The sequence below is a fragment of the Falco cherrug genome, chromosome 1 (assembly GCF_023634085.1).
Source record: "Falco cherrug isolate bFalChe1 chromosome 1, bFalChe1.pri, whole genome shotgun sequence".
Classification (NCBI taxonomy): Eukaryota; Metazoa; Chordata; class Aves; order Falconiformes; family Falconidae; genus Falco; species Falco cherrug.
Genome location: NC_073697.1, coordinates 43,614,352 through 43,631,428, shown reverse-complemented (window position 1 = coordinate 43,631,428; position 17,077 = coordinate 43,614,352). Strand labels below are relative to the sequence as shown.

At 41.1% G+C, this 17,077-nt stretch overlaps 1 pseudogene; it reads right to left on the bottom strand.

The window, feature by feature from the left end:
• Nucleotides 1–1,690: 1,690 nt before the first annotated feature.
• On the bottom strand, nucleotides 1,691–4,948 carry LOC102052114 (uncharacterized; annotated as a pseudogene).
• Nucleotides 4,949–17,077: the final 12,129 nt, after the last annotated feature.

The following is a 17,077-nucleotide window of genomic DNA, read 5'->3' as shown; positions in this document are numbered from 1 at the left end:
TAGTAGCTAGGAAAGTGCTGTGTTGTGACTATGATGTGAGAACAATATTGATAACCACACTAATGTTTTTAGTTGTTGCTGGGTAATGTTTATACTAAGCCAAGGACTTTTCGGTTTCTTGGGCCTTGCCAGCCAGAGTGCTGGAGGGGCACAAGAGACTGGGAAGGGACACAGCCACGTCAGCTGACCTGAACCAGCCAAAGAGGTATTCCATACCATGGGACCTCCATACTCCATACCGTTGGAGGGTTAGCTTGGGGGGGATCGTTGCTTGGGGACTGGCTGGGCATCGGTCAGTGGATGGTGAGCAGTTGTACTGTGCATCACTTTTTTTTTTTTCCTTTTCCCTTCCTTTGGATTTTACCCTTTTTTACCCCACCTTTCCATCCTAATTGTTATTATTACTGTTATTTATTATTTTAATTGTTTATTGTCATCATCATCGTTGTTGTTGATTGTTGTTGTTGTTATTACTGTTGTTCTTATCTCTTTATTCTGTTTAAATTATTAAATTGTTCTTATCTCAACCCTCGAGTTTTACATTCCTTTCTGATTCTCCTCCCCACCCCTCCAGGTGGGAGGGAGTGAGCACAGGTGCCTGAGTGGTGTTTGGTTGCCAGTAGTGTTTGGTTGCCGGCTGGGGTTAAACCACGACAGCTTGTAACCGTATGATGCAATTTTAATTATAGATAGGTTCTCAAACACCACTAGCCAGTTCATTAGGGCTCCAAGTGCTATTGGATAATTGAACATGAGTCTGATTCCACTTGCCCTTATACCCTGAACAACTATGAGGTTTACACTCTGTGGTTATACAACCTTAACCAGGTGATAACGTCCATTCACAGGTGCTTTGTCCCAACCATACCCCCTTCTCTTTAGTCCAATTTAAACAACCACACCATTTCTGTACCAAGGCTCCTTGCACCACCCTGTCAGGGGGTGGTGTCCCAATCAACACAGGCTTTATCACCTTAAAAGGACCTCTGAGCACTATCAGTTGTCTATGTATGGTGCATTCAGCCTCTCACAGGGCTAAGCTGATCACAAACAAACCCTTTTCCCAGGTGGAATAATGTTTCTTGGCATCCTTAAAGCTGCGAGAGTAGAACCCAACAGGTCGAGTGGGTCCTTCAGGGCCCTTTTGCCAGAAGTGTATCGATAATCCCGACTGGGCAAAACCCCATTGAGTTTGGACTGGGTCAGAAGGGTGGACTGGGCCACGAGCCGGGTGGTTAGCAGCCTCAAACACTAACAGCTGGATAGATGCTACAAGCTTGGCAAATTTCAGCATGGCAGCTGTTAATGGGCCTGAGTTAGCATTAAGCATTTAATAGTCTGCAGTTTGTATCCATTTTCCATTTGGTTTACGAATAGGCCATACCAGGGAGTTAAAAGGAGGGTGGGCTGGAACTACAATTCCCTGTTTCCTTTAACTCCTCCAATACTGGGGTTATCCCTTCCTGTGCCCCTAAGGGTAATGGAGAGGGTTTGACATTCATCAGTTATGAGGGAGGGAGCAAAGGTGAGGCGTGTAATAGCCATGTATCTATAGATGGGGTGCCAAATGTCCAATTCCTCCCCTTATCATCAATCCACACTTTACCTTCAGAACATGGAGTCCTAAAAGGTTGAGCGGGAATGGCCCCGCAACCATCGCTACTGGAGTGGCTGTACCCTCCCCAGGTAATCACAGACCAACAGTAGCCAATGTTTGCGCTTGAACATTACCAAAAGCATCTGCAACAAACATACACTGCTTAGACAAAGCCATGCTGCTCTGTGCCACATCTTCAGCTTTAATAGCTGAAATTTCAGCTCCAGTATCTACCAGGAACATCATTGGTACCAACTTAGGTTCCACAGAACAAGTTACTAACAGAACACCTTGATGATTTTCAGTGAGCTGCCTCATATATACCCACCCTTCACTCTCCCACTCACAACAAGGGGCAAAGGCATTAGTTTGCTGTTGGCCTAGGGATGCAGTTGGCTTTGCTAAGGGGGCACTAGGAACTGGGCTCTCATTCTTAACTGGTAGACTTTCAGGCCACCCTGACACCAGCTTCTCCAGTTTGTCAGTTGGCAACCTGTTCATAAGATCTTGGGGAATACCCTTCCGCCACCCCATGGTCCACAGACCCTTACATCTGTGTCCTCTCTCTCTCCCACTTGGTGATGCTATGAAAGGCATCCTTTTATTGTTAGTTGGGTGTGGGGGATGTTTCAGTTCTGTGCACCTTAAACCTTCTCAGTCCATTTTGTGCATGGAACACTGACAGAGCCATATTTTCATCCAAAATTTATTAAATCATGAGCAACTTCTCCCCAAGTCTACATTTTCTTTTCCAGGAATTTGCGATTAGGGATCGTTATTCCTTCTAGTGCAGCAATAACCCTTTTGCCCTGGGACATTGACTGTATTTTCCCCTGTAATTGAAGACCTGTCTAGTTTAAGGAGTCAGGGAGGCCCCTTATGAGAGCAGTCATTCATTCTGGGTTGACCGCTATCATCATTGGAGATTACTGTTTAGGTCTAAGCTCCTGGTCATAAAACATTTGCAGACATGCTGCCTTCTGCACATTTTCTACTAGTTGGTCAACTGACACTATACCAGCAAGGGGATCCCCTGTTTCCAAAGGGTTAAGACCACCAAAGCAAGAAGCTGCTCTTTGTATCAGGGACCAGGGCACACGGTAGTTCCCAGTGGTCATGAACACTCCTGCCCCCCAGTAGCCCTCAGCTTCCTTTTGGCTTAACAATATCTGATACCCCCGGACAATTACACTCTCCAAACACATTCTGTCTCTGACACCTTAGGAGTCTGGCCACACACTTTTTTCAATTTTGCTAATTCAGTAGCAGAATACGGAACTTCTTTAGTAGTAATTTGAGGGAATTCATCCTCATCATCTTCCTATTTAAACTCAGTGTTAACCAAGAGCCGCAGAGAACAGATGGGGATATCCAGTTGTCCAATTCTGGTACTTAATCCTCCAATTAACTATTGGAATATGCAATAAGCTTTTAAGGCAGTGGAGAACTGTCCTCACCCAAGAGAAGCTGCTCTTTCAAAGCAGATTGTAAATAATCTGCCTGCGTTCCTTCCTCTTTCAGTTGTCCCTTCAAGTTCCCTACTTGTCCTTGCAAAGCCTGGACCAGATATTGCAAAGCTTTTATGATTTGGGGTTCTGCCATGCACTGTTGTTCTCAGGCCTAGGCTGGCACCTGGAACAGGACAGATAATGGCTGCTCCTTCCCCAGAGCGCAGTCCTGCTCCCCTCAGGACAGCACCCAAAATGGCTGCTCCTTCCCCAGAGCGCAGTCCTGCTCCCCTAAGGACAGCACCCATAATGGCTGCTCATTCCCAGAACGCATTCTGGCTCCCCTCAGGACAGCACCCAAAATGGCTGCTCCTTCCCTAAAATGCAGCCTGGCACCCCTCAGGACAGGACAGATAATGGCTGCTCCTTCCCCAGAGCGCAGCCTGGCTCCCTTCAGGACAGCACCCATAATGGCTTGTCCTTCCCAGAGCACAGAATGGCTCCCCTCAGGACAGCACACATAATGGCTGCTCCTTCCCTAAAGTGCAGCCTGGCACCCCTCAGGACAGGACAGATAATGGCTGCTCCTTCTACAGAGCACAGCCTGGCTCCCCTCAGGACAGCACCCATAATGTATACTCCTTCCCTAAAATGTAGCCTGGCACGCCTCAGGAGAGCACCCATAATGGCTGCTCCTTCCCCAGATCGAAGCCTGGCTCCCCTCAGGACAGCACCCATAATGGCTGCTCCTTCCCTAAAATGCAGCTTGGCTCCCCTCAGGACAGCACCCATAATTACCACTCCTTCCCCATAGCGCAGACTAGCTCCCCTCATAACAGCACCCATAAAGGCTGCTTCTTCCCTAAAGTGCAGCCTGGTACCCATCAGAACAGGACAGATAATGGCTGCTCCTTCCCCAGAGCGCAGCCTGGCTCCCCTCAGGACAGGACAGATAATGGCTGCTCCTTCCCTAGAGCGCAGTCCTGCTCCCCTCAGGACAGCACCCAAAATGGCTGCTCCTTCCCCAGAGCGCAGTCCTGCTCCCCTAAGGACAGCACCCATAATGGCTGCTCATTCCCAGAACGCATTCTGGCTCCCCTCAGGACAGCACCCAAAATGGCTGCTCCTTCCCTAAAATGCAGCCTGGCACCCCTCAGGACAGGACAGATAATGGCTGCTCCTTCCCCAGAGCGCAGCATGGCTCCCCTCAGGACAGCACCCATAATGGCTGCTCCTTCCCCAGAGTTCAGACTGACTCCCCTCAGGACAGCACCCATAATGGCTGCTCCTTCCCCAGAGCACAGACTGTCTCCCCTCAGGACAGCTCCCATGGAATGCTCCGGCCCGGGGCTGCCTGCACCCGGGGGGTGTGGTGTGGTGGTTCTCGACGTGGCACCTGTTGTGTGCGGAAGGCCTGGTTGAGGGAAATGCTGCCAGTCATGGACGGTTACTGGCGCGAGGTGTTCAGAAGAAAACAGCCATAAGGGAAGGAAGGACAAGGAATGATGGGACTCAGTGCGCGCTGGGACAGTGTCGCAAGAGACAGTGGTCGCCAGGGGCCCGCAGTTCCTCCTGGCAGCAGGGTGGTTCCCGGCTAGCCCCTCTCTGCCCGGTGGCGCGGCCTGCCAGAAGTCGCTTGGGGAGCCATTTTCCTCACAGTGGCTCGTGCCACCTGCGGGCAGCCTGCACCCCGCCTCTGCGCGCTGGGTGGGGGCGGGGGCAGGGTGCACGTGGCGGCCGCATGGCCTGTTGTAGTGGGCTGTGCACGGCTGGGTGAGCTGAGGCGAGCGGCCTTGTCCGACTGTAGCCCTAAAACACCACAGTGGTGCCTGGGCCTGGCCGGTGCCTTGGTTCGGGCGGCAGTTGGCTCCGAGTCTGGCCTGTGGCTGGTGGGGGGCCTCATACCGAGCCCGGTGGGCTGTGAACTAGCTGTGAGACAGCCCGCTCGCAGCATGGGCTCCCACATGATTTCAAACTCCAGAAAGAAATGCACTGTGTCACCACAGGTAGAAGCAGCCTGCACCCCGGCCCGCCCCACCCCCCCACCCCCCCCCCTCCGAGATGGAAGAGATGCAGGCAGATCAGAGGGACTATGAAATGGTGCAGGTCTACACGTAAGGAAACTGAGGACAACTATTATAATCAGTCATAACTTGGGCAGACAGAGTAGTTGGGAAACAATTATCTGAGTTTAAAACCGATAGTGCTGAATTGCTAGCACTCCTGCTATTACCAAACACTGTACTTTACACACTCACATGGACAGTCTTCCTGAACTGCATCATTTCTAAGAGATCACACATCGGTAATGCTTAACTCCCCATGGGGAAGTTAATGGGCCCTTCCAGTCCAGTTTACGCCAGCTGAGTCCCAGTGTGATGTGACGTCCTGGGTGTTGAAACACTGCTTTCAAAGAACATGCTGTTCTCAATAAAATTTAGCCCCTGAAGGTAGATATCGAAATGTGTTTTTAGACCCTTAAATCAGTGGTATGATTTTCTCTATAAGTCCCCCTGGGGTATAGGTACTGCAGTTCCAAAGATAAAATGAAGTGGTAAGGTCTCAGGGCACACAGAAGGGACTAAGCATGTACATCAAGAAATGCTGGCTTGACTGTCTTCTGCCTTAATCCATTCTGTTATTAAACAGACATAATAAAACTCATCCATTCACAGAAGTTATAAATCTTAAGCAGATCTTGCTATAACATGGTGTAGGTACAGTTCATCTTACTAAAAGCTGGAAAATTTTTATTAAAAATTCTTGCTACTTGCAGATTTTAGGTTTACTGTATGCATATTAACAATGAAAATATTATTAAATTCCAGTGTAAACTTCTTCAAATCAACCTGGCTTATTGGAGACTTGGGAACTATTAAAGTTTACCAATATGCATAGTTTGGTAAGGTACTGTAACGTATGAACAAAACAGGCAGTGTGAAATACTGGTATTGCCCATATTTATACTTCAGTAGCTGCAAGTAAAATAAAATAAATAGATAAATAAGACACTACACCTGAAATTGAACAGCTTAACAAAAATCAACACACATCTGTCTTTGTTACAAGCAAAGAAGTGAAGGCACTGGAAAGTGAATAGCTAAATGGGTAAAAAGTCCCTGGAAGTCAGGCGTTTCTGAAATCATGAAGACAACTGCTGGGAGAGTAAAGGGGAATAAAGGGGAATGTGGGATAAAGAAAACTGGCCATCATATTGATTAAATGAATAAGTTGTTTATTTTTACCTCTCAGTCCTGGAATGATAAATGGAGGATTCTGAAAAGTGGCAGAACAATACCATTTGCTTAAATGTATCATGGCTAAAGGGTTAACAGAAAGACCTCTTCACTGACAGTAAATAATGGCAATGAAAGTCCAATAACATGACATCAGGTTAATCACATACATACACAGCATAACATTAAAAGAGGTGCAATGCACAGTTCCAATGCGTATTTGGTAACCAAGAAAGACTGTTTTCCTATGGAAAGCCCATTTTGGAATTTGGAAGATGGGCACTAATTTGCCAGTTCTGGCGCCAGTGTGTTGCTTGCTGGCTTCCTGATTCAGCTCTCTGTGAGAGGGAGATAATAACACTTTTCCATCTATCCTCACTATTTCTGTGGTGACACTTACAACCTTTCACATAAGCCAAGATCTGACTTTAAGAACTTTTAAAATGCGGATCTAAAGTAGATTTTAGTTTCAACAAGAGACTAGAGACAAGAAATGGCTATAACAGATCAGAAAGTACAGGGAAATATTGATGTTTTATTGCTCTGTAAAGGAACATGTATTCTTATACATATGACTATCAATATTTCTTAGAAGTGTCAAGGCAAAGGTAAGACTTAAGAGAGGTTTTGACCTGGGATAATGGAGAGAAAGGGCAGTTTCTTCCCAGCTTGTGGGAAGCAGTATCTCCCCACGGAAAAAAGCAGGAACAAACCTATCTGCAAACTGAATAGGTTGGAAAAGGATGTTTGTGCAATGGGCAGGACGAAAGCAGAAATCAATTTCTGAACACCTAATAATAGAGAGCAGCAGAATAGTGATAATGAAAGAATTTGAGATAAAGAACTTGCCAGATGCACTAGAGACACATGGGGAAAGATATATAGAATAGTGTGCAAAGGCCAAAATGAAAAGGTGAGCCAAACAAAAAAAGACTCAAGTTGTCAAGGTCAGAGAATATAGATAATGGAGATGCAACAGCTTGGGAGGTTGTAAGAGAAATTTCTCTATATATTATTTCTATTTAGATTGTAAAACCTCCGGTGCAAGGCCTCTTCCTGGCTTTGAAAGGGGAAAAGATTAGGTGAAAACCTGTGTTTCTTAGCTGCCAAGACTTGGATTTGAACTTTTTACTTGCTATATATTTATTTGTTTCCATAGTGCAAGGCAGAGTCACTGTCTTTTCTGATGGCAGTGTTGGGCATTTCAAAGATAAGTGGGAAAAAAAGAAGGTTTGCACCCTGAGTGCCAGTAGCAATACAGAAATGAAAACAAAGATACTGGATGTTCACATCCTTGAGCTGCTACTTTTTTTCCCTTTCTTTACAACAAGATCTTAAAAACATGGTTCACTGTGACGCATGGAGATCACAATGGTCCTTCCTATCCCCTTTGTCTCTTCCCATTCTACTTTCTGTAACCATGCTACTCTACAAGGGACAAAGAACAGAAGGGTGTCTTACACTATCAACATCTGCTGGCTGAGGACTTGTAGGAGGTCATAGCTGTGCACTAAGAACCATAACACTGAGATACTGATGGTGCTAAAGTACATTACCAAATATATTCATACTGAGTTAGCTTCCCCCATCTGTAAAGTAACAAACACTTACAAAAGGTAGTGAGAAAAGAGAAATTAGATAATACCTGCATTTGAAACTCAGGCAAAGTTTACAAATAGCATAGGCACCCTAGGTTGTGGCTTATGGGCAGTATGGAGGTCAGAGTGAAGATAATTTTTTATTTAAGATTTAATATAAGACATCAGGTATACTTTAAAGACTGTGAAACAGCATATGCACCAGTATATGTTTGTATTTAAAATATACAAAGGGACATAACTGTATTTTGATACTTTCAACTTGTTACTTCTGTCCTCTAATTATATCAGAGACTGGAGATGGGAGGTGTTCATTCCTCAGTTCTACCAGTTCTGGATATAAATATAGCCAGGTCTTTAACTGGAGTGAAGTAGAAGATACTCTGCTGCAATCCTCAATCTGCAGTCCTGATGCCTGTGCTAAGTCATACCCTTTCCTATATATCTTGGAAACAACTATCTTCAGTGTAAATTGTTATCTTGTCTGAAGAAGCTTTAAGGAAAAAAGAAAACAAAGCAAAAATTATGTAAGAAAAGAGGTAGGGAGAGAAAGAGGGAGATTAAGATAGGAGGGAGGCAAAGGACAAGGAGAAAGAAGTACACAGGCAGAAGCAGAGCTAGAGATCTGTAAGAAAGAAAAGGTGACTGAAATAATGAACCCCCCAGTGGGCAAAACCTGGCCTAGATTGTGAAAGTTACTCATAGCAGCTCCAGCTCCAGGAATTTGAGACACCAAGCTGGGCTACTTTGTATGCTTCCTGGTATGTTGATACCAAGATTACACTTCCAGCTCTCAGCTGCTTCACAGCAGTGTCGGTGATTCAGTTCTGGGAGCAGAACCAAAATATTTGGCTGTGTTTGTGTGTGAAATGCACAGTGAGTTCCTTTCTTTTGCTCTGTGCAAAACTGTAAGATGGGGAAAAAATATCTAGGTAATTAAAGCTACCAACAAACTGTCTTATTAATCTTCTGTACACTTTTTTCCCCATTGGGGGGGGGAAAGAAGGGGAAAGATTCTAGAGAAATAGAATACAACGAGGTGTTATATATCAAGTTATGCAATGATTGCTCTGCTAAATATGACTATAATAAAGTAACAAAAATTATGATAATATTATGTATATGTTACTGGCTGGCTGGAAAGTCAGCTTCTGTAGTACTAGAAAATAAATTCATGGCAACTAACTGAGGTTGGTAGGCTCAAAGGACTTAAGATGGAAAGCAAAAATACAGTCCATTTGGCCTTCGGTTTCTGGATTACACTCATTTGACATTTTCAAGCTTTCTGCTGCAGCTGAGGGACAGAAAATTGCTCTCTGCTTTGAATGAAAGCTGAGATTCTTCTTTAGTTTGTTGGTTGGTTTGGGGTTTTTTTCAATGAAACTTCGAAGGAAAACAAGTGTAGAGAGACTCACAGGAAAATTGTGTGAGATGGCAGAAGAAGCCATTTTCAGCATGTATGCCCAGGGTTTTCCAGTCACTGAGATTCGCATACCCCCTGCATATTTTTCAGCAGAGATAAGTTCCCCTTGTAGCAAATTTAAAGCTATGAATAACATGTTTTTTCTTATTTACTTCTGGCAGATTCCTACCTAGTACCCTACAGATCCGTGGAGTACAGGCTGATTAAAACAGTTTGAGTTTGTCTTCCTTTCATAGCAAAAGACCAAGACTTTCCAAGTGTAATTCTTCACTGAACAATTTATCTTACCTTTCTAAGACATACTTAGATATGCATTTGATATACGTATGCTTCTACATAGATGTCTCCAGTTTTCCAGCTTCAAGGTGTACAAAGGCCACTGCTGGAGGATTCAAGTAAGTTGTTCACAATGATTAATTACTTTCACTCCAAATAAATGTGCCCAGTGTTAGGTATGAACAAATAGGAAAAAATTTCTAGTCACTCTATCACTTGTTATGCCTATTTGTGTGAGAGAGGATACCTCACTATAAAAGTACTGTTTCCTTCTATATATGAAATTTTTGGAAATGTTGCAAGTGATGCCCTGAGTGAACATCAGAAGAGTGGAAAAGAATCACATTATTGACAGCATGAAACAGAATAAGGGAACTTCTGAACTTTGCAGTTGTTTTAGTTCTCTTTTGCCCTTTCTGATACTGGGAGCTGCAAAGCTATAAGATGTTTGTGTAAAGAAGCATGTCAGTGTATCGGTTTGTAAAGAAACTTACAGAGTGTTTGAAGAAACTGTTGAAAGAGAACCAGTGGCATGAGAGAAATATGCAAAGCCACATGTAGCAACATAATCCTCATAGATCAGAAGAAAAAACCAAGAGGAACAGTTCACAGCCAAGCCAGTGAACTGCCAGTCTTTGTCTCTTAGTAGTGTGAAAGACTGAGACATAGTTAACATCCATCAGAATTACCAAGATGATATACTTGTTCTGGTTTCAGGTACTTTATCCTGTGCAAGTCATGGAGGTGTTCACGGTGTAGTGCATCTGGCCTTTTGTGTTGTTTGACATCTAAGCCATCCTTTGTGTCCTTGTACAGGGGCAGAGTACAGATTGATGCACATTGGTGTTGCTCAAAGTCAGTGCTAATTTATATCAGCAGAGTCTTTCTCTTTCATTTTTTATATTCAGGGAAGCTGAATGAATTACACACTCTAGTTTTGATCTTTAGGTACTATCTTACTGCACTTATCCAATTATTTAAACAGTTTATCTATCCTGAGTACTTTGCCAATCATTAATAAAACTGTGCTAAACCCATCAAGGATTATCATCTTAGACACTCAAGAGAGCTGGAGAGATCAGACAGCAGCTGGGATTTCAAAAACTTTCTAGTTCCTAGGCTGAATGAGTTTCTTGAGGACACAAAGCAAGTTCCTCCAGCAAGTGAGGGAACTTAGAATTTCTCAAATGTGAATCCAAATGGCTTTTGGCTATCACTCTTTTCAGTGTTGCTCTGAGTTAGCTGGATCTGGGCTAGAAGCAGACTTCACCGTTCCATGGAAATAAGTTGGATGAAATATGCTTTGAGTCTTCAGAAGACTACTATGGTGACCTGGAATAATGGATTTTGAAGTGTCAGATGCTCTTAAGGAAGTTGTGTGGGACGCTAATTCCACCAGCACACTTTTCTGAACCTAGCCTTATGGCCTTACAGCTCCAGCTAACATAAAAATAAATACCTCAATGTTCCCAAAGGGCTGAAAGCTTTTAGGTGATAATTGCCATTTCTGTATATTGTATGCATGCAGGGCTTTCCCCCCATGCTTTAGGACTGTCTTATTTTGGTTTTAGTTAAAATAAAAAATATGGTCTCACATGTGAACCTTATTATCGTCCATTGTTACACTAAGACAGGATAGTAATAGATAAAAAATTTCTCTGATTTCCTTTAACAGATGACATGAAAGGTGATACAGTGGCAGAAAATTATGCCTTAAATTTTCTAAAGCTCTTGGAAACATTTGTTGGATTTCTGAGAAAACAATACTTTTTGAGGGTTTGGTGGTTTTTGGTTTGTTTTTTTTTTTTTTTAGTTCTGGCTTCAGATGAAAACTGGATTAGCAGCCTAAATATTTGCTGAAGAAAAGGTGTTTGACATGTTTGTTTTCCCAGAAATCTGCATTAAAATCACCGGTCCAGACATTTAGGCTTGTCATATTTGATGAATGGTAATTTTTCTCTGAGAAATAATAAAAAAATACATTGAAAATGAAAAGATGACAAGCTGTGTTTCTTACTTGTCTCAAGAAGAAGGAAATATCTCTTTTAACCTTGCCAGATGATGAAGGTAGTTGAAAAGTGTTATTATTACTCTTTATGAGTTTAAATTGTTTCTTTAAACTCATATGTTCACTATGTTCCTATCTCATCACAACCTGGATGACACTATCATGATAGCATAAAGAGGTTTGTATACCTATGCCTTGATAAATATCTCTGACCTGTTAGATTTTTCTCCAATAAAAATGTCATACTAATCCATATTTTCAAATATGCTAGAGTCTTACTCAGTCCTAGCTTTCTTTAATTTATTATCATGCAATTCTTCAGGATGAGGGGAATGAGGGGACTTCATCTTCTGGTTTCTTTTGTCTTTCCTTCCTATTTTGTTTGATTTTTCCAAGGAATGCCTCAGGCTTCTGTCTTGCGATTGTATCACTACATTTGACTGCAAAACTTTCTCAACTGCATGACTTGAATTGCGTTTAGGAGTAGGATAGTGAGTTTCTTCTCCTGTGCTGGCCACAGGGTTTAAAGTTGTTTTCTGATGCACAGGTGTACATCTCTATGCAATTTGCTTATGAGAGGAGAGAATAATATCATTTTGTAAACTATACAAGGGTGGGTATCTGAGGATCTGGAAAACCATATTACTCAATATGTTTTCCCTCGCCTAATATTTTATTCATGCTAATGTAGACCCAGACTTTTACTTTGATACATTAGTTAGGTAGCCAGTGTTAAAACCCACTACATATAATTATTTTTTTTTTAACCTGATTAGATTCTTACAATATAACAACTATATATATATATATATATAAAAATTATATATATATAAAAATTATATATATATATATAAATTATATATATATGTTATATATAATATAACAACTATATATATAATATAGCAACTATAACAGAGAGATCTGGTCATGGTTCAAACCAGTTACAGAGATGCTGACCTCTAAAGAGAGCTGTGAGGTAAGGGTGAGTAGGACTGGGAAGGAAGTAGTTTACCCATGACTTTTTCATTTAAAATTTCAAAGTACTTCTTTAAAGTGCACAGGTCAGTCAGTGAAAACACTTGGTAACTTTCCAACTTTTTCTTCTCTTTTCATGTTATACATGGAAAATTAATGAAGTTTATAAAACAGAAGAAAACAAGAATTTAATTGCAGAAATATCAGAACGGGAACTTCAACTGTATCACCTTCAAGTAAAAACAGAAATAACTACAAAAGCTATTTTTTCTTAAATTATGTTCAGATTTTAGAAATTAACATTTCTGCTTGGAACCTGTTTGAAGTGTCTTATCTTCTGGAAAAAAATGACAAAATAGACACAAATAAGTGTGAGGACTTAGACCACAGTCCCTGCATTTATTCTGTGGGCAGTGTGCTTCATGCTGGCAAAAGCATTTTCAACACCATTTTAAGTAACTTAGCTTCTTTGAGATGGCACAGTGTTTTGTAGCACACTTAATAGACCAGCCCTTCCTTTTTTCTATAGCATTTTAAGAAAAATGCCTATTCAGTTAGTTACTGGTTCCAAGATATTAAGCAAAGCCTTTCTCACAGAGGTAACTTGAAAAAGCTTCAACCTTGCAGAATTGCTTGACCAGGGTAGCAAAACTGAATTTCCTTTTATATTTTTTCAAATAGTGCTGTTCTAAGCATACTTAACTTTCAAATATAATTTTAATATGTGTTTCTAAATAACTAGCAAAGATACATCCTCATCTCTTCATCAGGAGACAGAACTTTGGCATTGAGCTTATTGGAATTGGAAAGCTGCTGTAACTATAGATAGAGGAGAAAAAACACCTCAGAAAATTAACAAACTGTGGTATGCTACGGTAAATAGTTATCCCTGTCCAGATTTTTTTAATGTTGTTTTTTACACACCATTTGCTATGTAACAGTTCCTTGCAGAACATAACACACGGCCTAAGATTCATGAAAACTTAATGGAGCTTGATTTCAAAAGCATGAAGACAAAAATAGATGGTGGAAGAATAACTTAACATAGACTCTTTTGTTAAAACCTGCCATGTCTCATAAGATGATATCTTACAACATTAATTCTGTCCTTGTTTTCTGTTAGCTCCATCCTGCCACATTATCTTTTAATGAATCTTTCTTCTATTTTTCTGACCTGATTAGTGACATTTTCATTTTCTAGTTCCAGGGGATTGAGTAGAAGCAACCTGCAGATGACTTGCAGTTATCCAGATAACATCCAGTTGCTGGAGGTACTACGTCAGGAGGCCTCTCTACTTTCTAAATCTTTCAAACTGAACATGATGATCCTCCCTACTATTCTCGATAACCCCCAAAAAATCATGGGTCATGTAGAAATAGTCATGAAGATGACTAAATATCGGCACCTGTCAGTTACTGAAATGGAAGAAACCAGTTGTCTGATCGGGCAAAAATGGATAAAAGAGAGAAATGTAGAGAATTGTCCGTGGTCACAAAGTTGTTCATTGACATTTGTGATGGGTCAAGCCCCATGTTATCCAACTCCCCTCCTGCTCTGTTTTTATCTCTGATATTCTCCACCTAGATTTATGTAAATTAGACATTGTCAGAGGTTTTCCTCCTCCTAGGATGTAAAAATTTTTCAGATTTTGCCATGGCTCTCCATTCTTTAATGTCAAATTTGGTAACAGTGTGATCATCCAAATTTCATTTCCTGTGTACAGTGGAGCCTGGAGAGCTGTGTGGTGAAAGATAATTTTAATTTCTTAGAGAAAGTACCACACTATTTTATGGTGCAGCTATCCTAATAATAATAATAATAAAAAAATTATTGTCTCCACTTGGAATAATTGAGTACACTTTTCTTAAGTCAAAACCTCTGCGTTTATATATGCTTTGAAACTTTTTTTTAAACCAAGACCATTTATGGGTCATTTAGTATTTACAAGATTAAGGCATTTCAGCTTGTATGTAGAATAAAACTATCACTCAGAAAATACGTAGTTTAGAAATTTCCAGGGGGTTGTGGATCATAGTTTTTTTTACAGTTAATCGCTTAGATCTCCCCCAAAGTCCTCTGAGTCCTAGTCTGGATCAGCCTAAGAACTTGGTTTTGTTTCTCTGCCACTTCCCTGGAGCTTTAGAAAAAAACATATATATTCCTACACCATTTCCTACCTGTATTACCAGTATGTAGGTTAAAAATTTACCTGGATATCAGATTTAGAGGGAAATATTGAGAAGGGATGATGTGATTTTCAGGAGGGGGGAAAAATAGACCACAACAAAAAAACAGCAGAAAACAGTTCAAACTGGACTAATATTTAGCTGCCTTAACTTAAGGACAGTTTGGCATGTATTCCTCAGACTTCATAGTAACATTTCATTTTACCTTTCTATTAAGTGACAATCTCCTAGATTTAGCAAATGCATCTAGGCTAAAATACCATTTCGTAGCAAATGCCCTGGAGAATCAGCTGATGTTGTATTTCAGTTAATAGTGCATTTATTAACAGAATTTGGAAAATTCACAGAGATGGAAAGATGGAAATCAAGGAAACTGTTTTCCACTGACCTAGTATATTAACTTGATCATAGCACTTGGCTAGTCTATTACAGATCCCCACAATAAAACTGATATAATGACATGTATCTTCCTAAGAAGACATCAATTAATGCTTTCCCTCTGTCAGACACTTCATTAGCTTGAAAACCCTCAATCCCAAAATGACAGCTTTGGATGGGAAATGAACACTGTCATCAAGTCTTGAAGGCATGGGAAATGTTAGACTGCCAATCTCCATAACTGGGATTTGTATTCTCATTTTCTTGTCCATAGTTGTTTTGTCCTAAATGAAAAGAATTAGAATTTAATACCAATGAAAACAAACAGATATTTAATTAGCCAAATGATGTATTTCTTGTGCCAAAAATTTTCTCCCACCTGTGTCTACATGCCATATTTTTGTTTACTTAAAAGAGAAAGGGAGAGAGAAAGAAAAGGATTGAAATAGATCTGCTGGATTTTTTACTGTAATATCCACACCTGCCAAGGTTACTCAATAGGTTTTCTACTGTAATGCTCTTCCACCCAAAACCAGCTAAAAACCCATCTGTAATTTATTACTTTTTAAAAAAATTGTTCTGTTACCCTTTTTTTTTCTCTTTAGAAAGTTTATAAATGGCAAGAGCTGTCCACTGAATTCAATAATTTTTGAGCAAAGCAGTAGTGTCTGTCAGGATCTCAGAATATGAATGTATCCCACTTTTATTTTCATTTTTTAGACATGGAAACGAATGTGAAGGCTTTGCAAACATAGGATACTGGGGTTTATACCCTAGACTGGAGCATGTAATTTTCAATAAAAGATAAGATCTTCCCAAAGGGACTGGGTAAATGCATGTACATATAGCCCAGCTCTGCCACAAATCAGCACCACAATTTGTATTCGGTGTGTTTTGTGCTGATCACAGCTTGCAGTCAGGTCAACCTCATCTGCTTTGTTTATTAAACACCACATGTATCACACCATGCCAGTTTTTATCGATTTGAATTTTATGCAATTCCACTGAATGCTACAAAATGCTATAGCTGAGACTAGCACTTGAGATTAAAACTGAAGAGTGCTGCATATAAACAACAACATTTTTAATAAAAATTGTATTTAAGTACTACTGTGACGACAGGCTGAATGGTTGATGCAGAACAGGCTCTTGTTCTTAGCTGATGCTGTGCATTATGTGTTGCATCACCAAACTGGGCCTGGACAAAATATGAAAATCATTATCTAATTAACTAAACTGAGTCCAGCACCTTATAATGTAGTCCTGTGTCCTGCTAGCAGCTAAACTGCAAGTATATAGGATAGCTGCAGAGAGGGGGGAATAAAAAAGAAAACTAAACCTGAGGCTGTTTAACACAGTAGATGCAAAGAGATTCACCTGCTAAGGACTCCTAGTTCAAAGCTTGCAAGTGGTCAATCACACAGGGACATGGCAAACATCTGCTTAAAGATAACCGCAGCTTTTTAGAAAAGTGCAAGAAACCCTACTAATCTGAGCTGTTGAAATTCTGTATCTCACTGTATCTTACATAATTCCTGGCTGCACAAGTTCCCTTTCCAGCAGTTGGTTGGCTAAAAAGATTTCCACTCTCAGAAATCCAGCCTTCTTCAGCGACTCAGCTATAAACTAACCACATTTCCCTTCCAGATGCAGCTGAGATGGTAACAAATCACAGATCACAATTACAAATATAAAGTTTTGTCATGGTTTAACCCCAGTTGTCAGCTATGTACCATGCAGCCGCTTTCTCACTCCCCCCTGCTGTGGTTGGATGGGGAGGGAGAATCAGGAAAAAGGCAAAACCCATGGGCTGAGACGAGAAGAGTTTAATGATTGAAGGCAAGTAAATAACAACAACAACAATCATCATCATCATCATCATCATCATGGAGATAACAAAGAGAGAGAGGAATAAAACTCGGGAGAAACAAATGATGCACAATAAATCACC